Here is a 27,935-nt window from a genome sequence, read left to right as displayed (position 1 = left end):
CTTTTAGGACTTCTAGCGAGGGGATACCCACTGTCTCCCAAGGCAATCCCATTCCACTTTCAGACAGCTATACGTATTTGATTTTCTAACATAAAGCCTAACTTTGCCATCTTGTAACCTGCACCCATTGATCTCGGTTCTTCCCTCTGGAGTCAAATTGAAAATGCTATTCCTTTTCTGCATGACCACCCTTCCTGAAGACACCTATAATGTCCACTTGGAGTCTTTTCTTCCCTAGGCTAAACATCTCTACTACTTTGAGGAAGGCCTCATATAACAGGTCCTAAGGCTTCACCACCATCCTGGCTGCCCCGTTCTGAGTGCCCCCCAACTCATCAATATCCTTCCTAAAATGTGTTACTCAGAACCGAACACAAATACTCCAGAAGCAATCTGACCAAGACAAAGTACAAGGGGACTGACTAATCTTGGATGTGCTTTTCTTGAGATGCAATTCAAAATTACATTAGATTTTTTGACTGCCCTTTCAGAGTGCTGGCATATATGGAGCCTGAAATCCAATGAAACCCTCAGATCTTTTCCAGAGGAACTGCTATCTAGCCATACCTTGTAGTCTAGAAGTTGAGTTTTGAACCCATGTATAAGACTTCACATTTAGCCTTATTCAATTGTATCTTTTTCAGCAAAGCAAGTAATTTTCTTTCATAGAATCACTGCAAAAATAATTTTTCTTGTTTTGATATCTTATTTCATTCTACTCAAGGTATTGACCTCTCAGGATCATATTTGAATCATGACTCTGATCCAGTGTATTAGCCCTTCCACAGTTTTATGTCATTTATAAATTTGATAAACATGCCATCTACGCCTTTATCCAAGTCAGTTGTTACATGGAGGATCCTTGTGACACATTAATTATCACTTAAATCTTTGGTATATTCTGAATCTAAGCACTGTACCCTAGTGTTGGGATGTGGAGAAAATGAGTATAAGGCTGTTCATCTCTGAATTTTCTCCCCATCCAAAGAGTGAACTATACTCTAATAGGAGAGTAAGGCTGCTCTTGGGGACACAGAAGTTTCCAACCTAGTAGGGCATCCTTTTTATAAATACATACATACAAGGAATGCAAGGAAAGTCATTCAGAAAACATAGAGAGCTACTCCAAAAACCAGGGAGGGTAGGTTGGTGAACATAGGCATGCATAGAGTGAGGGACAGGTGTATGCCTGATGGTGCTAAGCTTACCAATAGGAGTACAAAATTAAAATAGAGCACAAGACCAGGTGCCACAGGAATTGATTTGCTCTGCATTACTGTAGACAAGTCACTTAACCTTTCTGTGCCCCAGTTTTCTAAGCTGTATAATGGGTTCCCCTTCATTTGAGGTGTTCAGAGCCAAAGGCTTGCTAATCATTTTGTCAAGCGTGTTGTAGAAAGGATTCTTCTCAGGTATGAATTACAGTCAATGGCTTTTGAGGTCATCTTGAACTCTGAACTCCTTCTGGGATAAAGCAGACCCTGTATGCCTCACAGGGTCATTGTGATGGATTTGAAAAGGCTCTGGAAAATAGAATACAAAAACCTTTGCCTTGTATTCAGGATGGGTGTTGAGTATAGCACTTTAGCATAGTGCCTGGGACATAGGTACTTAATAAATGCTTATTGACTGACTATATAATAAGGTATTATTATATTTTAGTGTAACACGTAAAAATACATGATTGATGTGCCATTAGTAATAATGTTATATAATCATATGTAATATTAATAATAATTCTGACAATTATTGTGACAATGTGACTCACCCTGGCAAATGGGCAAACGGTTGGCTGATTGCTTGCTCTTTAGGGAAAATTAAGCCCATTCTGAGGCTATCTAGTCAGGATAAGGTAAAGAAATCATTGTCATGCCATTGCTGGACGTACCCTAAGTCTTGAGTCCTATTGTAAGTGAATGTGCAGCCTCCCATATTCATGTGCCAAGGGAAATTGAATCTCTGTCTGCATTTCCTCTTCTCTCCCCATGATCTTTTCCCCACATAAGACACAGAGGAAATCTCTCAAAGACTAGCCAATTTGCTTCCATGGAAAGTAAGGAAGGAGGTAAGAATAGTAAGAGGTCTTTGTCAGCTAGTGACTATGGCTCTCTCCACTACTGGCATACTGGCATTTTTCTGTGCTTAATCTAGAGGCTAAATTCCCTCAAAGGAAGGAAGGAAGGAAGGCAGGCAAGGAGGGAAGGCAGCAAGAAAGCCTTGAAATGGAATGCTGTGGCTTTAAGGACAAACAGGCACTAGAACAGCTGTCCTGCAGATGGGGAAGGGCATTTGGAACCTTGAGCTTCTATTTCTAGACAATCTTTGCCCTTCCCCCTACCCTAGATCCCATACTATATTATGGGGTTTTTGTGAGGTTTAGAAAAATAAACAGAATGTAACCATAACTATCTGAATGTGCTAAATTATGGAGAGAGACATAACAGATTAGCAGTGCAAATTAAGCCTGGTGGAAGATGGCCAGAGCACTAGGACTGGGAATTACCCAAGGAGCCCTTATTTTCTCTTTCCTTCTCTCTTCACTGGAATCGATGGGTTGGAATGGGAACTCGAGGCATCAAAATTATTCCAGTCCCTTCCATTGTTAAGACAAAATGTCCATAGAAAGCAAGACACAATGGTGGAGGACTATTTCTACTTTATAATTATCCACTCTTTGGACTCAAAAACATCTTGAAGGGGTCATCTGGTCCATCTCCCTACATCCAAGCAAGAACCTAACTCATGCCAAGGAGAAAAATAATCCTTTCTATTTCAAAATAAACACTGTGGACTTCCTTAGCATTTCTATTCTGGGATTTAACCTACATTCTAAGACTTGGGTTCAAATCCCACCTTTGACCCTATGACCTTGGACAAGTCACTTAATCTCCATTGATCTCAGTTCCCTTATTTGTAAAATAAAGAGGTTGGATTAGGTAGCCTCTGAGGTCCCTTCCGGCTCCAAAGCTGTGTTCCTCTGTCCTTCCTTGACCCTAAATTGAATGTCCCAAAGCCTTTTTCTCATGATTGGAGAGCATGGTGTGTTAAGGAGTAGAAACTGTCAGGCTAAGCCATTGCCTATTAAATGAGGTAACTGGGCTAGAAGTGGAGTGGAGGAGGGGAAGAGGGAACAAGGAAGCTGCAAGAGAAATTGAATGCAGAGCAGGCCTAGTATATTTTGGAATGCTGCTCTGGAGGAATAAAGGAAATTTAGACTGGTTTTTCTGCTAACTCTTTCTCTCTCAGTTTCTGTCTCTCTTTCTCTCTCTCTCCCCCCCCTCTCCCCCGCCCCACCACACACACACACACACACACACACACACACACACACACACATCCATTAAGAAAACTATTACATATGTCCTGGAAAATAGGAGTTGGTACTTTCTAGATTGTAAAGCACCTAGCAGGTATTTAATGAATATTTGATGATTGATTGATTGATTGATTGATTACCTGGCAAGGGAGGAGAAGAGGAGCTGCCTTCTCAGCTGTGAATCCAAGAGGTTGGCCCAGGTGACCTTTGAGATCTCTTTTAGCTCTAAATCTGTAATCCCATTGTCCTGGTCTTCCAACCTCCATGCTAATCTAATCCCAGGCACAATCACACTGAGTCTCCTGGACCTGTAACTCATTCACCTGGCAACATTTATTAAGGACAGTAATGGACAAGGCTGCTAGGGAGATACATAAAGAAATCAGAAAAGTTCCCTGATCTCAAAGAGCTTAGAGTCTAGTAAGGGATAAGGTGATTACATAAATTAGACAAGAACATGGTGAGTACATAAAAGACATAGGACAATTCCAAGGAAGAAGAGATCACTTGGACTGGGAGGGTCAGGGAAGGCTGAATGAAGGTGGTCTCAGTTGAGCCTTGAAGGATAGAGAAGATTTCTGCAGGTAAAGAATGGGGAGAGGGAAGTATAGAAGAAGTACATTATAGGCACTGGGAAAAGAGTGATCAAAGATACAGAAAAAGGAAAGTATGGGACATGTTTGTGGAATGGTGAGCAGTCCAGTATGGCTGGAGCACAAAGTAGGTAAAATAGAGTCAGTCACATGAGATGAGACTGAAAAATTGATGGAAACCAGATTGTGGAGAACCTTGGATGAAAAGCTAGAAGTCTGGATTCTGTTTATAATAATAATAATAACAATAACAAAAAACAGCAATAATAGCTAACATTTATATAGCGCTTACTATGTGCCAGGCACTGTGTTAAGCACTTTACCTCATTTGATCCTCCTAACAAACCTGAGAGGTAGGTGCTATTATTATCCCCATTTTACAAATGAGGAAACAGGCAAGCAGAGGTTAAGGGATTTGCCCAGGGTCACAGGGTAGTAAGTGACTGGATTTGAACTTAGGTCTTCCTGACTTTGGGCCCAGGGCTCTACCCCTTTCCCCACCTAGCTGCACCAATATTTAATAAGCAATGTGATTGGAGGTTTCTGGGTAGTGAACAAATGATCAGTGCATTTATGAAATTAATTTGAAATCAGTATGAAGGTTAGATTGTAGTAAGTAATGACCCAGAGACTTAGGAGCTTATTGCAATAGTAAAAATGAGAAGTAATAAGATCTTAAATTAGGATGGTGACAGTGGTAACGGATCAGAGACTATGAATCTGAGAGACACTGCAGAGATGGTCTCAAGATTTGGCAGCTGACTAGATTGTGAGGGAGAGGAATGGAGTTTCAAGCATAGGTGACTAGGAGGATAGTAGTTCCATCAATAGAAATAGGAAGTCTGGAAGAGGAATAAGTTTTAGGAGGAAAATAATGGATTTAGCAATGGAACCAACAAAAGCCAATCAAGTAGTGGGAATTAAGATCCTAGGGTCATCATATATTTAGACTTAGAAGGGAAGAATGATCTAGTTCCAATGCCTGAATTTTGCAGATGAGGAAACTGAGGCTCAGAGATGTGAAATAATTTACCCAAGGTCACACAGACAGCAAGTTAGAGACAGGAATAGGACCCAGGTCCTCTGCTTCTAAAACTAATTCTCTTTCTTCCAGGCTGATGGATTTCAGGGAAGAGCACTTAATGTCAAATCTGAAAAAAAAAGCCATTGAGAACTGAAAGGAGATGTAATAATAGCTAATAACAATAACAGCAACTAACACTTATATAGCATTTTATGGCTTACCAAGTGATTTCTTTTTGACAGTTGCTATCTCAAATGGTCCAGACTGAAGTCACATAACAGGAGTTGAAGAGAGGGAGTAGTGAGGGTAAGACCTGGAGTCTATGAGAGTAGATTATGCTCTTTAAAGAAGTTTAGCAGTTGAAGAAATGAGTAGGGGATGATAACATGCTTGGGGGTGGGGGACCTCGATGGCAGATAGAAGGGCTGAAAGATTTGTTTTCGGATCACTGCACATGTGTAAACAGAGGTGAAGGAGCCACTGGAAAGGGAGAGATTGGATATACATAAGACAGTGGATGATTGATAAGGTAAGGTACTGACAGAGACTGAGGGAGCCAGGTCAATGGCACAGGTGGCTGTAGGCCTTGACAAAGAGAAAGGTCAATCCTTCCTCTGAGACAGACAAGAAAGGAAAAGAGTTGAGTGAAGAAAGCATTTTTGAGCATATTTGAGTTTAACATCAGATGGTTTCAATCTCAGTAAAATAGGAGATAAGTACTTTTTGTTGTTTTTTAAGAAATGTTGCAGGATGGGAGTTCTTGAGGAGAGAAAGATCTAGAACAGCATATTATGGGAAATGTATGAGGGAACCAAAAAAAGATGAATTAAAGGATCAGCAAAGATCCAGTGAGTATCAGTGAGCATTCGTGTGGGCCCAGCTGATCTAAAATAGCATGGATTCACAAGAAACCTGGCTGGCATGGGGTCCAAGAATTCAGGATGTCACTCTTCTCTGTAGTCAACCAGGGTCTCTTTCTCCTTCCAGGTCCACTAAAGCCAAGACGCTCACCCAAAGGGAATGAAGATGTGGTGTAGTAGAAACAGCAGTAAATTTCGAATCAGAGGACTTGGGCTCAAATCTTGGCTCTGCTACTTATTATTAAGTGACCTGAAGGAAGTAGTTTAATCTCCCTAGGTCTCAGTTTTCTCATTTGTAAAATGAGGGAATTAGAATCTATGATCCAAAGAGATACCACTCTTCAGTCTGACTAAGGAGGAGAAGGAAGAAGACATAAGAAAGATTCTGGAAATCAATTGATCAGTAAACATTTATTAGGGGCAGGTAGGTGGCACAGTAGATAGAGTGCCAGGCCTGGAGTCAGGAAGACTCATCTTAGTGAGTTCAAATCTGGCCTTAGACACTTACTGTGTGACCTTGTTTGCCTCAGTTTCCTCACCTGTAAAATGAGCTGGAGAAGAAAATGGCAAATCACTCCAGGATCTTTGTCCCAAATGGGGTCATGAAAAGTCAACACAACTGAAATGACTCAAAAACAACAACAAAAAGCATTTATTAAGTACCTACTCTATTCCAGTCATTGTGCTAAGTGCAGGTAATACAGAAAGAGGCAAAAGACAGTCCCTGCCCTCAAAGAACTCACACTCTAACAAGGAAGACAACAAACAAATATATTCAAACAAGCTATATACAGGATAACTAGGAGACAATTAATAAAGGTAAGGGACTAGAATTAGGAGGGGTTTAGGGGTTAGGAAGGCTTTCTGTAGAAAATGGGCTTTTAGTTGGGACTTAAAGGAAGCCAGGGAAGCCAGTAGGTGGAGATGGGGGGCATGATCATCCTAGCCCTTAGGGACAGCCAGAGAAAGTGCCCAGAGCTGAATGATGGGTGTCCTGGGCCTAGGAACAGCCACAAGGCCAGTGTCACTGGTGGAAGAGTCTGTGGTAAGGAGTAAAGTATAAGAAGACTGTAAATGTAGGAGGGGTCCAGGTTATAAAGGACTTCAAATGCCAACCTGAGGATTTTCTATTTGATCCTGGAGGTGATAGGGAGCCACTGGAGTTTACTGAGTAGGAGGACGACATGATTGAACCTGCATTTTAGGAAAAATCACTTTAGTGGCTGAATGGAGAATGGATTGGAGTGGGAAGATAAACCAGCAGGCTATTGTAAAAGCCCAGGCATATGGTGATAAAAGCCTACATCAGAATGGTGATGGTGTCAGAGGATAAAACAGGACTTATTGGAGAGATGGTGCAAAGGTGAAGTCAACAGGCCTTGGCAACAGACTGGATGTGGGAGGGTGAGAGAGTGAGGAGGAGTCCTTAGGTTACAAGACTAAGGGACTGGGAGGATGGTGTTGTCCTCTATGGTAATAGGAAAGGTGGTGGAGAAGATTTAGGAGGAAAGATAATGAGGTCAGTGTTGGACATAAGTAGAGTCCCACTGATGTCCTGTTTGCCTCTTTACTTTGCCAACAATCAAACTTGAGATTCTGTGCCATAGGCAATGTATCCTCCTCATGCCCCAATGAGGGAACATTCTTTTATACTCTCAGAGATAGAAAGAGCCATTTCACTTGAAAGTGATAGCCCTATCCCTCCTTCCCCACCTGAACTAAGAGAGAACTCAGTTAGGAAGGGTGGAAACAGGCCAGTGAGCCGTCAGCACCGCCTCCTCCGATAGGCTAAGTTTGGAAGGGAGTGCACTTGGCACAGATCAGTGTTGGAATGCCGAAGGTGAAATCCATCATGGGGCCCAGCACAGAGATAAGATTGGGGGGAGAATAAATCATAGAGGCCCTGTAGATAAGGAGGCGCAGCCCCGGGCCTAAAAAAATGCAGCTCTCCTGCCAGCCACTCTGTTCTGCTGACATGACTGTGTCCTGGGCCCAGCTAGGTCGGGCTAGAAAGATGGGGACAGATGAACATCTTTCTCTAGATTCTTTGCCATTTTGAGAAAAACACAGATCTCAGCCTAAGAGAAGCTGAGACAAACTGGAGAGCATGGACTGAAGTAGTATAAATCTTAGCCTAAGGCCCCCTCTCTATGACTGTCTGTGTCTCTTCCTATGTCTCTTACTTTCATTTGCACATCCATCTGAGTGAATACTCTCTCCTTTTCCTTTTTACTCTTCTTTTTTTTAACCTCCTTTCCTTCTCACTTCATTTACGTTAATTAGACTATAAGCTTCATAAGGACAGTGACTACCTCTGCTACGCCCAGAGGTGGTTGTGGGCAGCTACTAACTGTTTCTTAAATGAATAAATAACTGCAATCTGAAGAGACCCTCTCTGCTTTCTCAAAGCAGGTGGACCCTCATTGGGCTCAAAAAAGGAAAAATTACATGTAAATGTAGGTTTTGAGCATGCTAGTATTACATTAAATAAACAATAATAACACACATTTCAGGACCAGAGAAATGACTCCAGGACAGAAAGTGAACAAGAGAGATGAGACATATATGAGAGCAGGGCAAGAACTATAAGAATCCACTTTAGATCTACTTTAGAGAAGCCAGTTCTAAGAAGTTTCATGAGCATCCAGACCAGGATACGTTTGCTACCCAGAGGCAGTTCAGTGATGAAAAGTTCCAAAAAGCCCAGCCCCTCAGGGAAGCTGCTTATGTGGTTGTGAGCACAGGAACTTGAGAGGCTGATTCAGGGAGATTCTGTTAGGGGAAGATAAGGGAAATGTTACAGCTCAGCAGAGAGGTAGGCTACACAGGGTATAGTCCTTCCAGAACTTGAGAATGAGGCCTGGACCAGACAGCAGGACTTGGCTAGAGCTGAGAGTCTTCTGGCTTCTTTCTCTTGGGCACAGATAAACAAAGGTGGAGATAAGAATTAAAACTGGAAGGGACTTTTAAAGTCAGAACATGGTGTTAAGCCAAGTAACAGCAGATGCAATAATATATACTCCAGTGATAAAATACATATAGTATATAAACACACATATATACACATATACACAGATGTATATGCATATGTATATTGTTTACTTCAGATTACAATCTAATATATGTGTGTGTGTGCCTATAAGGTATGTGTGCCATGTGTGTATCTGTGCTTACAGGCAGAGTGAAATCCCTGTCTCTTATGATAATGTAAGGATAAAAGAGGAGCAGCAGAAAGTATTCATGAGAAGAGGATGGAAAAGGATTATAAATTAACACCTGTTCTAGGCCTAGTAGGGCCTCTTAGGGAAGCCACCTAAGAGAATCAGGAGAGGCAAGGAGTGCTTCTAGGTGGAAGAAAGAAAAGGAAGAAGAAAAAGTGAAAGAGGAGAAAAAGAAGAAAAGGAGAAGGAGGATAAAAAGAGGAAGAGGAGGAGGAGACGAGGTACTAAATAGGAAGAATAGAGAAAGGAGGAAATAGGATACCTTTCTGCTCCTACGACCTCCAAGAAAGGAGAGAGAAAGAGACCAGAACCCTCAGGAGACTTTACGTTCTGATTACTACTTCTGTTCTAGTTAGGTTATATGTTCATAATAATTTCCCTTCCTTCTCCTCTATTCGTTCTCCCTGAGGGTTGAAGAAAACATTGATTCATTCAGCAAACATTTATTAAACATCTACTATATACTAGGTGCCGGAGATACAAAAACGGAAATGAAACAGTCCCTGCCCTCAAGGAGCTTACATTTTATTGGATGAGGAGTGGGGAGACAACATAAACCCAGGTGAGTAAAAACAAAATACATTCAAGGTGGGGGAGGGGAAGGCACTGGCAGGCTGGACCCCCTGTAGGAAGTGGAACTTTACCTGATCCTTGAGAAAAGCTGAAGACTCAGGAAAGTGAAGATGAGGAGGGAGTGCATTCCAGGAAGGAGAGGATCCCATTTGCAAAAAACATGGAGACAGGAGATGGAAAGTGGTATACATGAAACGTTAAGTGAGCTAGCTCTTACCCTTTGTGTTCCAAAATCTGAGGAGTAGTGGATATGGAATTCCCCCCAATTCAAATTTTAGAGGAACAAGTTAGCTTTGAATTGCAACAGAAAACCATCTCCTCAAACTAGTCATTATGACTTTAGGGCCACCTATTTTTATTCACAAAGACTAGCCCTACAGGGGTACGCTCTTATTCCAAACAGCTAAAAAGTACCTGAAAGTCCTCATGCACCCTACCTTTGTGATGTTTAGCTTCCTTGAGCTTCAGTTCCCTCATCTGTAAAATTAAGGGGTTGGATTAGATAGTGTCTAAGGTTTCTTCCAGCTCAGATCTACGGCCCTGTGATCACTGCAGTGTTGTCAGGGAAGGACAAGATGGCAGCCCCCGAACAGTAGGGAGCACTTTTACAAAGGCAGAAATGAAGGCCCAGGAGTATAGTGTGAGTCCAGTTTAGCTGGAACTCGGAATGTGTGGAGAGGAATAACATGAGATAAAATTGTAAAGAGTGAGTGGTGCCGCCAAATTGCTTGAGGGCCTTTGGGAGACAGGATGCAGTATCAAAGTTATAGTTTTTAGAAGAGAAAGTTTTGCAGCATAACACCAAGGAAATTTCTTTCTGGGAGTATTCTATTCTGTTTCGTCAGAGCACATACTGTGGGACAGCAGCAAGGGCTGCCTAGATGAAAAGAACTCTTTGGAAGTGGAAGAGGGGCGGGAGGTAGGAGTGCTCAGATGAGGTCAAGTATACAGATCAAGAAAATGCCACTCTCTCCTTGGGGTGCAGGAATTTGGACTAACACATTTGTCATTTCTTCATCCTGTGAGATAGCTACAGCTGTGGTTGGAAGAGAAGACTCTGGATCCACTTTTCATTCTGAGTACCATAGCATTGTTTCTTCCACTTCTAGGAGAAAAAAGGACCCCCAAACCTGCCTGCCTATGGCCTAAAATGGAAGGATACTTAAGCATCTGTGTGAGCAGAGCCAAGTCTCATAAGCTTTTTGGGCCTCAGCTTCTTCATCTGTAAAATGAGCAGGTTAGAGACGATGGCCTCTGAGTTCCTTTCCAGTTCTAAGTCTGGGAGCCTGCGTTCTTATGATGATAGGGGCCCCAAGGGGTGACAACAGTGATAGGACAGTGATCAGGAGAATTGACACCACCCCTGCAATGACCACTTGGAAAGTATAATGGACCTATTTTGATGACTATGTTATTTCTTTGATGTGGACAGCTCTTTCCATAAATACTCATCAAAAAGCTTCCATGCCTGAGAGAAATATATTTTGGGGCATACCTAACTTGGGGATTTATTTGCTGAACTATGCATGCTTTTGGTGAGGATTTTGTTTTTGTTTGTTTTGTTTTGATTCAATTGGGAGAGTACAAGGAGGGACAGAATATAAATGCATTTTAAAATGTTGCTGTTGTTTAGTCATTTTCAGTCATGTCCAACCCTTTGTGACCCCATTTGGGACTTTCTTGGTAGAGATACCAGAGTGGTTTGCTATTTCCTTTTTCAGCTCATTTTTTACAGATGAGGAAACTGAGGGAAACAGGGTGAAGTGACTTGCCCAGGGTCACACCACTGGTAAGTGTCTGATGCTAGATTTGAACTCGGGTCTTCCTGATTCCAGGCCCAGCACTCTATCTACTGTGCCAGCTAGCTACCCCACATTTAAAATTAAATATTTTTAAAGCTTCTATGCATGATGGATATTATCTTTCAATGTATTTATTTTTTCCCCAATTTAAAAAAAATTTTATTTAAAGTTTTGAGTTCTAAATTCTATCCCTTCCTCTCTCCCTCCTCTGACCCCTCTCTGAGACAGTAAGCAATCAGATATAGGTTATACATGTGAAATTATGTAAAATATTTCCATATTAGTTATTTTGTACAAGAAGACTCCAACAAAAGAAAAAAATGAAAGAAAGTGAAAAATAGCATGCTTCAGTCTTTATTCAATGAGTATCAGTTCTTTCTCTGGAAGTCGATAGTATGTTTCATCATTAGTCCTTTGGGATTGTCTTGGATCATTGCATTGCTGAGAATAGCTAAGTCACTCAGAGTTCAAACATCAAACAATAATGCTGCTACTATATATAACATTCTCCCAGTTCTGTTCACTTCACTATGCATCAGTTCATGTAAGTCTTTCCAGGTTTTTCTGAAGTAATCCTGCTTGTCATTTCTTATAGCAAGTAATATTCCATAACAATCATATACCACAGCTTGTTTAGCCATTACCCAATTTATGGGCATCCTTTGATTTCCAATTCTTGGCCACCACAAAAAAGCTGCTACAAATCGGTCCTTTCCCTCTCTCTATATATATTTTTGGGATATAGATCTAGCAGTGGTATTGCTAGATCAAAGGGTATGCACCCTTTTATAGCTCTTTAGGCATAGTCCCTAATTGCTCTCCAGGAAGGTTGGATTGGTTCACAACTCCACCAATAGTGCGTTACTATCTCAGTTTTCCCACAATCCCTCCAACATCCAACATTTTCCCTTTTTGTCATATTAGCCACTCTGGTACCTCAGGGTTGTTTCAATTTGCATTTCAATATACTTAGAGTTCATAATCATTTTGTTCACCTTCATCTTCCTCCTTATCATTTAAGAACTTTTGAGTCTCTGCTTTGTGTTTGGCACAGTACTTTGCACATATTCAGTCAGTCAATAAACATTTTTAAGTGCCTGCTATGAGCCAGGCACTGTGTTAAGCACTGGGGATACAAAGAAGGTGAAAGGTACCTTTTGTCATAGAGACTCCAGAAGATACTGAATCTAAATTAAAAGAATGAGGACAAGTATTCAACTCAGGGTTAGATCAAGCAATTCATAAGCTCATATTGCCTTCCCATATCTTTGCTCATATTTTTATCACACCTAAAGTCTTATTCCCATTCTTTCCCTATCTGAATCCTACTCACCCTTCAAAGTCCAACTCACATCCCATCTCCTCAACGTTCTCATACATTCCTGTTTACCTCCTTTTCCTCCTCAGAGCTTCAGCAACAAAAGTGCTTAATCAATGCTTCATTCATTCTTGCACATTGCCTCTTAAGACACCATTTCTGATGGCTGGATGCTAGGTATTGGCTGCAGAGATTTACTCCAGCATACTATTTCCTGCCTTCATCCTAAAACAGACAACCCAGATGCAGATAGACCTAAAGATTGGAGAAAGGAACAAGAGGGAATACACAGACAAGATTAACTATCTTCATTGTATACATAAGAGGCTTCCCTAACACACAGCCAATTAAAAAGGTAAACTAAGCTACCACTGGCTGCTGACAACCCTCCCGGGGCGCATCTGCACAGCTGTGTAATTGTGTTGGTGGGTATGGCTTCTCTGCAAGTGCCCTTAGATCTTTCACAAGTGCTTTTTTTCCTTTCACTCAATGTCCCCCAACAAGCCTCTGAGTTCCTAGGAGAAAAAGGCCATATTTCTTTCTTCTCCCGAGGCCTTCTCACAACACCCCAAATGGGACTATATACAAAGAGGACCCTCCTGACATGATACGGACCAACCGCCAAAGTGGGAATGGGCAGACCCTGCATGCAGTTCTCCTCTGGCCCTGCAGTTCCCTCCTTCCACACCTCCTCAGTCCCCTGCACGGTGCTCTGTATGAATCCTGTGTTCAGTCATTTGCCCTGGCTTTTTTTAAACCCTTAAAAAAATCCCTCCTACCCTCTCCCCACCCATCCCAACTCCCCTCCAATATCTGACCCTGTGAACTGGAACAATTTCTGAGGGAGAGAAGTCTTGTCCAGAATGCCTCTTACCCACCCTGCTCAGGAATGTGGTTGCTGCACATTAAAACAGACCTGCAGGCGTCTGAAATGAGCCTGTAGTCCATGCCAGCAATGACCTCACCCTGCACAGTGGGGCTTTCACCTATTGAAAGGGGCTGCTCTGCGCAGTATCACAATGGAACACCCCCTTTCGCTCTTCACGGATGGGGTGGGAGGAGTGTCCCTAGGTTGAGACCCAGCGGCAGCTGTTCACTTCTGGCTCATGCTGAAGGTCAGAGTGGTTAGTGCCTACCTCCTCTGCTGGAGATGGATGGAGTCATGGGCTCTTCATTCCAAATGGGGGACTCAGGGGAGAGAGTTTTACTATAACCTCTCTTCCCACTGTCCCACACCCTCTCCAGGGAGTCTATAGAGGCTAAGAGGGAATCGGTCTTCATTTCTTCTACAAGAAGAACCCCTGGCAGACTGGCCTACTCTCTTGGGTCTGGAAATAGAAGCTGGAATTCCTCACTTTGACAGCTGATTACTGTGTAGCTGAGTCCCTGTCTAGGTTTTAGGTCTTGCTCCAATTCAGTGCCTTTGCTGATTTCAAGAGTATCAAAGATTTGATGGAAACCCATCTCAGCTACAAGATTCCCCTCTCTTATTTGGGGAAATACAAGAATCCAGGGTTGCCCCAATTCCTGACCTTTCCTGTCTTAGGCTCTGAGTTCAATTGATGACTTTAAATATTTCCTCTGACTTTGTCTCTTTATATATGAGAGACAGGCAAGGGATTAGACTAAATGCTTCTGAGGTCCCTCCACTTCTATATAGTTCTGTGGAAAATAATGCACACTCATTTGCATTTCCTTGTATATCTCAACTGCATGTAAACAGAGCCAAAATGCAGACATACAATATGCCACTGGATCTGGACATTGCTCCTTTCCCCTTAATGCTCTAATTCCACTCCTTAGAGTCTGATATTTGTTGATGTTTGATCCTTTCAGTTGTGTCCGATACTTTGTGACCCCACTTGGGGTTTTCTTGGCAGATAAACTGGAGTGCTTTGCTTTTTCCTTCTCCAGCTCATTTTACAGATGAGGAAACTGGGGTAAATGAGGTTGACTGACTTGCCCAGGGTCACACAGTTAGTAAGAGTCTGAGGCCAGATTTGACTCAGAAAGATGAGTCTTCCTGACTCCAGGCTTGACGCTCTATCCACTGCACCACCAAGTTGTATGTTTCAGGTTAAATTGGAGGGTTTCTTGGAAGGACTTCCACTTTGACCAATCTGAACTGCTGCATTGCTGGTACCGTCTTGAACTGGGGGTAAGGAAAAGGGTTTTCCGGAGTTAATTTGCATTCCCTATTCCACAGAGGGCAAGAAACATAGCCCTCAGTGCTGCTACTTCCCCTACACACACACACACACACACACACACACACACACACACCCCTTACCATCCCTTCCCCATTCCAGTCTACAATACTACCTATCTTGCATCATCATCTTTATATAAGATTGAAAGTTCCTCCAGGGTCTTCTAGGCTATGTGAGTGGTCTAATGGAAAGAATTCTGTACTTTTAGAGAGAAGACTTAGGTCCTAGCCCCAACTTTGCTATGAACTAGGTAGGTGACTATGAACAATTCATTTAAGGCTGTTTCTAAGTCTGTGAAATGAGATTGCTGAACTAGATGATCCTCTGAGGTTCCACTCAGTACTAACAATCTATGCCTCTATGGATATCTTGGGACTCAGTGATATACAGTTCCCAGCACAGGGCTATGAACACGTTGGTGCCTTGCTGAGAACAAGATGATTGTGAGTTACACTGGCGGAAGCTGGTGCTCTTAGGGCCTGGGACAGCCTTGGGGGTCTTGCAGCTGCTCCCAGCTGTCCTGTCAGGAACAATGCAAAGCCTGTCAGGCCTTCCAAGCTGATCCCCTTTCTAGGGATGTGTTCGGGTTGCAGTGTTAATTGGAGGCATCTCAGCTGCTTCCCAAACCCTGCTTCCTGTTCCCAGCACTGACTTCTCCTAGAAGGCAATCATTCCGTCTGTGCATCTTTCTCTCAGGGAAAGATCTATGGGGAGGAATCAAGCTTTTGTATCATCTCTGAAGAGACAGACTTCTCAAAGGGGCCATTTGAAACATCTCCCTCTTCCTCACTGGCCCCCTGCCACCAGGCCATTCTACCCTTCCATCACCTTAGAAAAGTTAGGAGTGGGGGTGGTAGAGGCCCTATCTCATTCCAAAAAAATTCTCTACAGAAGGTGATTTCATAGCCTTTTGTGGCCACCTGTTCCAATCTTTAACCAACTTGTCAGGACTCTGTCCTTCTCCACCCTGGCCAATTCTCACACTCCATCCTAGTTTGAACTCTACTCCAGCCAAGCACATCCCTGCACTCTTCTCTCACCCAGGCTTCACCTGCCAGTCCTGAGCCATGACACATGCCATGCTGACCGAACTGGATTTCCCTCTCCTTGGTGCTTAGCCATTCACTGACAATCCAAGTCAGCTTACAAATTCTGTTCCACTTGTCCCTTCCCTGAAACCTTCTGTAACACTAGCTGATTCTAATTACTCTATTTATTCTTCATCCTTCTTTCTTAACACTATCCTGATAATCTCTTCACTAATGTAGCCAGTTGCACAATGTTTATCTGTTCCTATTACTTAGGGTTTTTTTTAAAACTCATATTAGTATCTTTCTTATCTACCCAGTTAAATTGGAACCTTCTCAAAGGTGGAGACATCTCTAATTTCCTAGATATCTCCCGACAATGCCTAGTAACAAGTTTCTCATGAGTCAATCAACATCATCATTTCCAAAACAAGTCACCAATATGGAATAAACCAGACTTTTTTTTTTGAGGCAGTCAGGGCTAAGTGACTTGCCTAGGGTCACACAGCTAGTAAATGTCAGAGTCTGGATTTGAACTCAAGTCCTCCTGACTCCAGGGTCAGAGCTCTATCCACTGTGCCACCTACCTGCCCCCATAAAACAGATATTTTTCAAGCAAACTCAGGAGTCCTAAATCATATATTAACAAAGTCTTTCTGGAAGAGAAATTATCTGAAATCACTTTTAAAGGAAGGGATTGATAGGAAGAAGAGGTTGTTTTAGGCATGAGGGGAAAGTTTGATTTGGATAAGCTGGGGCAACCTTCCCAAAATTGGCTGAGAAAATCCCTCAAATGCCAGGTCATTAGGCAGTATCTTGTCTCCTCTCTGCCACCTCCAACCTCGTCACCTGTCTCTTTAGTTCCCCTCTTAAAAAAAAAAAAAAACCAATACTCTACAACAAAACTGTACAAATTTCCACAAAGGCCACTGGGAAAATATATGCCTTGCAACTCACCTAAGTCCTCCATACTGACATTTCAAACCAAAGCACAGCACTTTACACATAGTAAGTGCTTAACAATTGCTTCATTCATTCATTTCCATCTGTGATGGGGTCCTGGTGTTAGAGCTTTGGTCAACAGCTAAGATACACACTACCCCAACCCCTCCAAGGGCTAATATAAGGAAGTGATGAAATGACTCATTCCAGAAATTAGAGAGACTAAGAATTCTCCAGAGTCGGGAAAGTAGCAAACTACTGCAAAATTCATCTTGATCCCTTTCCTTAGGACCTGGCACCTTTTGCTCCACCAAGATGTCTTTCCTGGAAAGAAGATCTCAGGATGAGTGCTTTTCAAAGGGAAACACAGATAAAGCAGAGAAGCTAGCTGCAGAATGGAGTCGGCAAAAGCAGGGTAAGAATTCAAATAGCAAGAAGAATATTGGCCATGGAGTCTATATACCTGAGTTTTGATCCCAGTTTTTCCAAGAACCACCTGGGTGACCTAGGTCAAGTTTCTGGGTCTCAGTTTCCTCTCCTATAAAGTGAGAGGGTTGGGACTAGATTATCCTTAACCCTTTGGCTGTAACATTTGGAAGGCTAACATGTGAATGAGGAACAATCCTTGTTTGATTAGGTCCTGGAAAGCCTCTGGAGCAACAGACACTTCAGAGTTCAGCTTGATAGAAGAAGCTACAAACTTCCCAACAATTACAGCTGTCCAGAAGAGGAATAGACTGCCTTAGGGGCCACCTCCCTCACTGGAAGTTTTCAAGCAGATACTGGATGACCACTTCTTAAGGATAGAAAAGAGGAGATTCTTGTTTTGATGTGGATTGGAACTAGAAGGGTTCTGAGATTTCTTCATACTTTGAGATTCTATCATTTTGTCCTAACTCTGAGCCAGACTCCATTCTCCTCCCCACCATCCTTTGCTTTCTCCCAAGTAGAGGGCTTCCTAATTCTGGGATTTTCTAGTTCCTTTAAGGGTCTTCCTGAATCCACATGAAAAACAAGTTGGAGCCGTGACTATAGGGGGAGCAGAATTTTACAGGCACTAGCATTTTCTTAAGGGCTCCCTTCTCACACATTCCTTTGCATTTTTCCTTTTATTAATGTGGCATCTTTCCCAGGCCACTTTATGGGGCTGTGTGTTTTCACTTATACATTGATTGGGTCTGATCCTGTCTTTCCCTATGAAGATCTGGTTCAACCCCAGCCCCCCCACCTCCATCCTGAAAGTGCCTTTCTGGAAGCTTTCAGCCCAAATGCTTCCATGGCAGTTAGAGGCTCTCCTCTGCTCCAGACCTCAAGGGCCAGGCTGCATAAAGGCTAAGATGAAGGACAGCCCTTCTGATCCAACTCTTTCGATCCAATCTCTCTCTGGTCCCTTCTCAGGACTGAGGATAGCCAATTCCACAATGAATTTTACAGAGACTATTCAAAATGACTCAAATCTGCCTTAGAAATTAATCAGAAAAAAACTTTTAAGATCAGAGATACAAGTTGAAAAGGACCTTAGAGGTCATCCATTCAACCTCCTCACTTTCAGATGAGGAAACTGAGACCCAGGGAAATTAAATGAGTTGTTCAAAGTGCCATAGCTACTAAACGGCAAGCTGGGATATGAACTCAGGTCTTTTGAAATGAAAGCTTAGTGTGCTCTTTTCACTATACTATAATTTGCCCAGGTAAGCCACAATTTATCATAGGTGAATGGAAGAGAGGAAAAATGAAATACCTAGGTGATTTCAAGATCTCACTTTGAGCTATTGTCTCCCCAAAATTTTACCAAATGAGTTTACCAATATGAATGAAATAGATAAACCATAGGTCAAGTCTCATCAAGTAACAACTTCTTGTTGAGCAAGGAAAGAGTCCCAAATCATGCATTCAGGAAGTTTTTCTGGTATAAGAATTATCTGAAATGGATTTTATAGGAGGAAAGCAATAGAAAGAAGGCTGATGTAGAGATGAGTGGGGGAAAAATGTTTGATATGGGCATGCTGGGGCAACTTAAAGTGAGCTGGAAAAATCCCTCAAATGCCAGGTCTTTAGGTAATATCTTGTCTCCTCCCTGCCACCTCCACTCCCTCCCCATCACCTATATCCTCTTCAGAAAAAAAAAAAAACAAAACAAATCACAATGAAATTGTGCAAATTCCCACATAGTCCACTGAGGTAAACAAATGCCTGATAGCCCTTTAGGGATGCCTTCCATTCAGAGAAGGAAGGAAGGAAGGAAGGAGGGAAGGAAGGAAGGAAGGAAAGAAGGAAAGAAGGAAGGAAGAAAAGAAAAGAAAAGAAAAGAAAAGAAAAGAAAAGAAAAGAAAAGAAAAGAAAAGAAAAGAAAAGAAAAGAAAAGAAAAGAAAAGAAAAGAAAAGAAAAGAAAAGAAAAGAAAAGAAGGAATCACAAAATAATTTACTAAGCATTTACTGTGTACTGAGCACTGTGTAAACTGCTGGGGATACAAATACAAAAGCAAAGAGAATCCTTCCACTCAAGGTTCTTACATTCTGACAGGGGAGGTAACACACATGGGAAGTAGTTGCTAGGGAGGGGTTTAGGGATGGGGGCCTTTCAGTCAAGATGGCTTCTCAGTTCCTACATACCAACTCCAGCAAATCCTGAAGTTCATACCAGATCCAATAATGAACAAGAAATACAAGGAGAAACTATGGTAAGTGACATCTTCTACCTATAACTGCACCCCCCCCCAAAAAAAAAGACAGAAGCCCACAGGTAATAGGGAAAAGACTCCCAGTCCCCAATTAAAGCCAGAGACAATATTATTAGATCTGTGTCTGAGTGCAGCAAAAATGGAGAGTTCCCTTGAGAAAACCCTAGCAAAGTCCTAAGGTGGGGACCTTGGAAGTCCTAGAGAGTAGCAGCAACCAATACAATGAGGACGACCACAGTGTTGTGACTCTTAGACTAGGACAGCTGAGGCTCTGAAGATCCAAGGTCTCTAACAGTCTGTTCTGGGATGCCAGAGAAGGTCTGGAAGATCCAGCACTTCAAACCTCAAAGACCCAAGGGGAGACTAACCTGAAGTGGAGGTCAGCACAGGAATTCAGGGGATCCAGGATGTAAGCAAGCCAGGCTGAACAATCCACCCAAAAATATAGCAGGAGAAGGAGGTTGGCACTGGCACAAAGCCCCAGTTCAGGAATGAAAGCTGAGAAAATTAGTAAATCAAAGAAAATGCCATCAATTATTTTTAAAAAATTATTACAGATCTAACTTTGTAACAACTGCAAGTAGAGATTCAAAGACTAAAAAAGTGAATTTTCTTAAGAATTACATGAATATCTAAAAGAAATGAAGCAAGAGAATAAAAATGAAATAAAAGATCTTGAGAAGATAATTGGAAGGAGAAAAAATAGCTTACATGAGAAAGTAGTAAACCTTACCCAAGAAATGTAATTCCTGAAGACTAGACTACACCCATCAGAAATCAGTAGTTCCATGAGGCAGCAAGAAATATTAGAATAAAATCAAAAATTTCAAAAGATGGAAGAAAATATAAGATATATGATATAAAAAAACTGACCTGAAAAACAGGTCAAGGAGAGATAATTTCGGAATCATTAGACCTCCTCACAAATATTATTATTTTTTAAAAGCCTGGATACTATATTCCAAGAAATCAAAAATACTGCTCAGATCTATTTTAAATAGAGGGCAAAATAAAAATAGAAAGAATCCACCAATTACTTTCTGAAAGGAATCCCAAAAGGAAAAGACCAAGGAATACAGTAGCCAAAATCCAGAGCAACCACATCAAAGAAAATTTGCAGTAATCATCCAGAAAGAAGCAGTTCAAGTACCAAGGAACAGTCAGAATCACACAAGAACTGGCTCTATAAGAAGTAACAACAGAGATGATTTCAGAGAATCTTGGGTAATATGAACTGACACAGAGTGCAGGAAACAGAACCGGAAGAACAATTTATATACAAAGACAATAACATTATAAGGAAAAATAACCTTGAATTCTGATCAAAGTGATGATAATCTATGTCTCCAGAGGACCAATGATGAAATATATTACCAACATTCTTAAAGAAAGGTGATAGACAAAAGGTGCAGAGACACGCAATTTTTTTTTTAATATGGCCACCCCATGGATTCATTTTATTTGGCCATGATTATTTACAAGGGTTTTGCATTTTTTTCCCTTTGTTTCTTTCAGTTAATAGTGTATGGAGAGGGGGTGGGCAGGAGGAGAGAAAGATTAGCAATAGTAATGCTTTAAAAAAGAGGGATCATTGTGACTATTTTTTGATGCACAGAAGAAAACAGAGAGAAGTGCAGAAAGAAGCTCAGACACATAGAACAGTTTTGAAAGTGCCGTGTGTAATTTTTTTGAGACTGGGTCTCCCTTTCTCACACAGCCTAGAAGTATAGTGGCCACTCACAAACCCAATCCCAACAAGGATTAGCATGGATGCTTTGACCTGCTCCATTTTTCCAACCTATACTATTTTGCTCCTCCTTAGGCAGTGTTGTGGCTTTCCACTCCCCAAAGGCTCATCACATTAGTACCAGATTTACTTTGGACGTCAGATCCTATTTATCCCTACTATAGCTCAGCACTCCTGAACTCAACAGATCCATTTACCAGCCTCAGACTCCTCCAGTAGCAGGGAATACAGGCATGCTCTACCATGCCAGGCTCTTGCAGAATTAATTTATAATGCATTAAAAAAAACCAAGCGGTATGAAATGGAGATTTATAGTAGATATGGAATTGTTCTTTTCTGGGTGTTTAAGTGCAGGATAAAAAAGAAAAGAAAGTTATATGGATGATGACTAGGGTTATTGGGGAATATGGCTGACACGCTCCTTCCAGGAGAAATGACAAAGTCGATTTGATCAAGATACCAAAACTAGAGGGAGGTATGATAGGGCAAAGATATATGCAATGGCAAGGTGGTTGGTGAGAAAACAACCAGGTAGTAGGGACTAAAATGAAACATGACTGGAGCCTTCCTGCAATAGTGGATCAGGTGGGATGGTCATTAATTAGGATATTGAGGCCTCAGGGTAGAAGTTCTGGGGATAAAAGGGTTAAAATCTCCAAGCATGGTGTCTGCTCTGGGCGCTCTTTTGGAGAAGAATTGACTTGGGGACTAGTCTACAAGTCAGTTGTGATTGGAATAATGAAAAGGAAGAGAAATAGCAGGAGACTGAAGGGAGCAGTCAGGTCAGGGATGTTGGGCTCTGGTGGACCTCGGTAACCACATATCCCCTTCCCTTGCCAGTCTCTGACTTGAGATTAATTGGGAAAAAAAAATGTTGCCATGAAAAGAGACAGCTCTATATTTCTTCATCAGCCATGGAGGTGAAAGGACTTGCCCACTAGACAATATCAGAACTGGGAAAAGAATGCAGGTCTCTAACCCACAGCCTGACATCCATCCACTTACCATACCCTTATTACTATACTTGGTTGTCCACCTTAGTTATGTAGGATCAGGAATGGAGAGCTATTCCATTCTAGGCCTGTCATTTTGTTGTATCTCTAGAATCTTAGCCTTAGACTAATGGGTAGCTTAGTGTCTCTAGCCCAAGGGCCTCTAGGGAGAGGCCTCTGTCCCTAAGCAGAACTATGAGCCACCTATGTTTGCTTAGTTGTGCAATAATCCATTTATATTTTATAAAAGAGGGTCCTGTTGACCTTGATATGCCTCAATCTATACTGATCTATACTGAGTGTATTAATTAGTTATGGAATAGCTCCATAAATTTACTAATCTATCCAAGTTCCATGTCTTGTCCTTCCTATACTCTGATCCTTTTTATCCTGCTTCCTTAGAAGTTTAAGAAGTCTTTCTTTGCTTAACTTAGGAGAAAGAGCCTTGCTATCTAAAAATCATTGTTGAATTGGTGAATCTTTCCCATATAGCTATATGAGACCAATAAAAGAATATGCTTTGACCATACCATAGCTAAAGACTGGTAATAAACTTGTCCATAGTACAAGAATGGGCTCTGAATGAATCAGAGATTCTTAGAATTGGAAGAGACTTCAGAGATGGCCTGATTCCACCCATTCCCAAACAAAATCCTTTCTACAGTATTCTTGACAAGTAGTAGTCATTCAGCCTCTGCTTGAAGGCTTCTAGGAATGAAAGCTCACTATCTCCTAAGACAGTCCATCTATTTAGTGACAACTATAATTGTAGTTTTCTTTATCTTGAACTGAAATCAGCTTTTTGGTAACTTCCACCTATTGTATCTCATTTTATTGTGAGGGCCCAAGCAGAAGAGATCTAATCTAATCCCTCTTCCATATCATAGCCCTTCAAATCCTTAAAGATTATCAATCATTTTCTCCCTTAGTCTTTTCTTCTCCAGGTGAAATATTACCAATTCCTTCCACTATTTGTCTTATGGCATGTTTTTTAGTTTCCTCGTCAATCTGACTTTCCTCATCTGGATGTGCTCTAGCTTGTCAGTGTATGCCCTAAAATATGGCACCTAGAACTAAATTTAATATTCCACAGCTGGCCTAACCAGGGGGTATCACTTTCCTCATTCTACTATGCATCTATGAAGATAGCCTAAAAAGACTTATGAGCATTTCCAAAAATACAACCTACTCACAAAAGACAAAGATCATTGCCACTAAAGGAAACTATTCAAAAGAGTATAACATAGACTCTGAAAGTAATTTCAAAAGGGAGTCCAAAAATTCTTCTGAATAATGGCAACATCATTAAAATGAGCAATAGACTCTTTAAGTATCTATTTTCTAAAGGACAGTGGCCATTTGAGAAGCTACATTCTTCTATCTTAAAAAAAAACCCACTCACATTATTTAACTTCTCATAGCCTCAATTTTCTCATCTGTAAGAATGAGAATTCTTGTAATGAGAATTCTGTAAAATGAGCTGGAGAAGGAAATAGCAAACTACTGCAGTCTCGTTGCCAAGAAAACCCCAAATGGCATTATGAAGAGTCAGATACAACTGAAATGACTGAACAACAACATCAAAGAATGAGAGGACAGAGACTAAGTTTTGACTTATATATTTACATATATACATGCATATTCACATAAGTTGTTAATGGAAAAGAGCAAAGCTTAACAATTATAACCTTAATTATGAACCAATAAAAAGAAAAATAGTAGGAGAATAAGAAGATAAAACCTAACAATTTGTTGGTTACAAGAGACACATTCAAAACATACAGGCATATAAAGAGTGAAAATGAGTGGATGGAACAAAATTATGCTTCAGGAAACTCTAAAAAAGCAGGACTTGCAATTGTGATCTCAGCAAAGGCAATAATAAAAATTGATGGTCAAAAGAAATAAGGAAATTATATCATGAAAAATGATAAGTAATATTAAATGGATATACACTAAAAGGCATAGTGGTTAAGTTCTTAAAAGATAATGTAAGCAAGTTTCAAGAAGGTATTTGTAATAACAATAACATTAGAAGACTTTAGTTTTCCTCTTTTAGAGCTGAATAAAACCAACAGAAAGATAAACATGAAGGAAAATATAGGATAAGTTAGATTTGATTAAGCTATGATGACTTCTGAGTAAGAATATTAAAGAACACACATATTTCTCAGGATCACTCAGTACCTTCACAAAAACTGATCATGTTCTAGGGCATGAAAAAGTCAATGACAAATGTTAAAAAAAAAAGCAGATATGATTTTTAAAAAATGAAAGAATTAGACTAGAGTCTTCTAGGATCCTTTCGAATACTATATCTGTTCGGCATGGTGAAGTAGAAAGAGTGCTGGATCTGGAGTTAGAGAGCTTGAGTTCAAGTCATGACTCCTAATACCCTGGGCAAGTTCCTTTGCCTCTTTCATCCTTAATTTCCTTATCTGTAAAATGAAAGGTTGGACTACAGGACCTCTAAAATCTCTTCCAACTCTAAACCCATGAACCTATGAAATCTTGCCATAAGAAGATCAGGCAATGAATTGGAGATGTTTAGAGAAGAAAGGAAAGCTTAGGGGGCATGAGATAATTGTTTTCAAGTATTTGAAGGACTGTCACATAGAAAAGGAATTTATTATGTCTGACCCCAGAGAGCTGAGCTAGGAGCAATGAGTTCAAGGGGGAAAGTTTTGGCTGAATGTAAGGAAGAATTTCTCAACACTTAAAGTTATTCAAAAGTGGTATGAGGTGCCTTGGGAAGTAGTGGGTGGGTTCCTCTCACTATAGGTTTTCACGCAGAGCTTGATGACCACTTGCCAAGTATGTTATAGAGATGTATTCTTGATTAGATATAGGTTGAATTAGATGGCCTCTGAGATCTTTGCCATCTTTGAGATTCTGTGATGATACCTTATCTCTGCAGACTAATACCTTCTAGGGGGTAGGGACCATATGTTCTTTCTTCAAGTCTAGTAGAGCTTAATAAATGCTAACACAAACAACCTCTTTGAGTCCTTGCTTCCTGAATAAATTGTTCATTGTCACTGGGGACCTTTAATCAATATTTATTGTGTTTATTATGTGTGAAGCTCTGTCTCGGGCAGGCCATGTAAGGAGAGACAACCACTGACTTTTCTTTCCTCCATCTTACTGTTCAGCAAGGTCTCAGATCCTATTTTAACCTGGTCTTGACCCACTGCCACTAGCCCACTCTGGGAGAGTCGCTTGGGAGAATCTATCTCCCTAGCACCTGTTAAAAGGAAAGAGTCTTTGAATCCCATGAAGAAGACTCAGCAGGAGCACAAATACTTTTCTTTGTCAACAGACCTTGGGAGAAGTGCCAGGACCTGAATTGGCTTAGGGTAGGAAGTTTTTTCAGGTACCTTCCATCTGGTCAGCAGATGTGGTTCTGCCAGAAGATACTGTTCAAATGGGAGAATGACTGAAGTTCCAAAGTAAAATTGGCTTGTCTATCCTAAACAGATAGAAGGAAGTACATACATTGGTAGGGGCTGATTGCTGAAAGATATATTCTTTCTCCCAAATTCCCAAGGTCATCCTTAGCTGGAGGGGGATGAATCAAAATCTGACACCAGTATCTATTCCCCGATCCCAGTATTCTCCTTATACTTTCAATAGACCACCATATGAGGGGAGAATCATCTCAAGAAGAAACAAGATAATCGAATTGTATGTGTGCTTAGAACAAGACAATGAGGCAAGGATGACTCATGATCATTCCCCAACAAGGAAAAAAGTTACATCCTTGAGATTTTTTAAGGGTGATGATGTAGGGTACAATTCTCTTCAGAACTAAACTGTCCTTTAGAGTCCATTTCTCTACCCTGTCAAGTGGCATTATAGTTGACATTACCAATCTCCAGATGCTGTAACCTGAAAATATCAGCTTTCACTTGGGAATGTGATGGGAATCTCATCATGAGAATTTGCCTGGCTTATGATCTAAGCTGATCTAATTTGGATATCTTTGTGCTGAAATTCCAACCCTGTTTATTTTTTACCCCTTCATTTTCTAATTGCTGAGCTTCAACATGGTGACCAAAAATATCAATGCTCAACCCTTCCTTTCCTACAGGGACTAGAGGGGTTCCCATATGTAGCAGCTACTATCTCAATAACAGTATAGGGGGAGGATGAGATTGTTGGAGGAAGTTCTACTCAACAGAAACTCAAGGAAAGTGTTACATTACTGTTGACCAGCACCAAAAACTCTACAACAACTCATTAATATGAAACTGATTTCCCTCTCCCAGCTGCCACCAAGCTGGGTCCCCACCCTATTGGTCCCCACCATTAGCCTTTCTCCCTAGGCTTGCCACATTTCCAGTATCTTTTTATTAGTGGCCTACTGAGAGCAGTCATGGAGTCTTTACTTGGATGATGAGGCAGTTTCTAGGAACAAGTTTACCATATAGGTTTTACCAGAGCCCACTCTGTCCTCAGCTCCTGGCTGAGAACAAAACTTGGGAACTTGGCAGGAAGCATGGTACAATGAGAAGATTATTGAATTTGGAGTCAAAGAATCTGAGTTCAAATCCTTGTTCTGCCGCTTACTCCATCTGTGATCTTGAGCAAGTCACCTCTTTGGTCTTCAGTTTCCTTATCCATAAAATGAGAGGTTTGGCCTAAGTGGTTACTAAGGTCCTTTCCAGTCCTAAATATATGCTTCTATAGCCTGATGACTTTGTGGCAGAGCTCTGGAGGACTGACTGTGCTGATCCAGGCAGAGCCCAACCGGTTTTTTGTTTGTTTGTTGTTTCTTTTCCAGACAGACCCAACAGAAGCCATCATATGTGGAAAAAGAACTAAGGTAGTAGGTTAACATGAAAGGAGACTAAAGAGAGGTAGTCTTAAAAAAAAGAAAAGAAGCTGTGTGACCTTGGGCAAGTTACTTACTCCTATTGCCTAGCTAAAAAAAAAAAAAGGAAAGAAAAGAAAAGAAAAAACTAGGAGGAAGAAAGAAGACCATGACTAGATAAATAGAAGAAGAGCAAGAGATTATGGAAACTGAGAAGAGAAGGGCATGGAATGAGATTTCTGTGGATTTTGCTAAGAACTAACATGAACATTTTATGTAAAACATCATGCAAATTCACACCTATTCACTTTTTAGTCAACAGCTCAGGCCCATAGTGTTTGGAGGTCAAACCTAGCTTTGGGCATGCCCTGTGGTGCTCATGTATGACCAGAACTGGCACTGGACTCCCATGACTCTCACCACAGTTAGAACTGAGAGAAAGAAGGTGTCCTGAGCTGTCATTACTGCCTCCTAGCCCCAAATGGCATGCTATACCCCACCCCCAGCCCAACCCCCAGCAGATGGCTGACAATTCTTCTTGGCCTCTGAGAGCTCCCTTGGCTGAGAGCCACATTCCAGAACAGCATGTGTTTCATCTCAGGCCCGCAAGGTCTGCAGCTCCAAGTGGAGCCAGAGAGGAAACCTTGGCTCAGGCTGCACATTTCTCAGGGAGTGTGTGTGGGGGGGGGGAGGCAAGGATGCAAAGGGTGAAGATGGAGAGTAAAGCTAGATTCTCAGTGATGAAGAATATTTGATATGATAGAAGGCCATCTAGAAAGTCAACTGATACCCCTTTCTCCCACTTAATTTTTCA

At 41.3% G+C, this 27,935-nt stretch overlaps 1 long non-coding RNA gene across 1 annotated transcript in view; it reads right to left on the bottom strand.

Annotated features, from left to right (window-relative positions):
- The window catches only part of LOC110218166 (uncharacterized), a 34,206-nt gene extending 20,797 nt beyond the window's left edge, over positions 1–13,409 (bottom strand). Inside the window, exons 1-2 of the long non-coding RNA XR_002327221.2 lie at positions 13,323–13,409; positions 12,780–12,962 (exon numbers count right to left, since the gene is read on the bottom strand). This is a non-coding gene — a long non-coding RNA (uncharacterized LOC110218166). The remainder of the gene's footprint in view (positions 1–12,779; positions 12,963–13,322) is intronic.
- Between the last annotated feature and the right edge of the window lie 14,526 nt (positions 13,410–27,935).

The sequence above is a fragment of the Phascolarctos cinereus genome, unplaced genomic scaffold (genome assembly GCF_003287225.1).
Source record: "Phascolarctos cinereus isolate Bilbo 61053 unplaced genomic scaffold, phaCin_HiC Scaffold_726;HRSCAF=1367, whole genome shotgun sequence".
NCBI lineage: Eukaryota > Metazoa > Chordata > Mammalia > Diprotodontia > Phascolarctidae > Phascolarctos > Phascolarctos cinereus.
The sequence above is the reverse complement of the archived record's forward strand: the minus strand, read 5'-3'. Positions and strand labels throughout refer to the sequence as shown.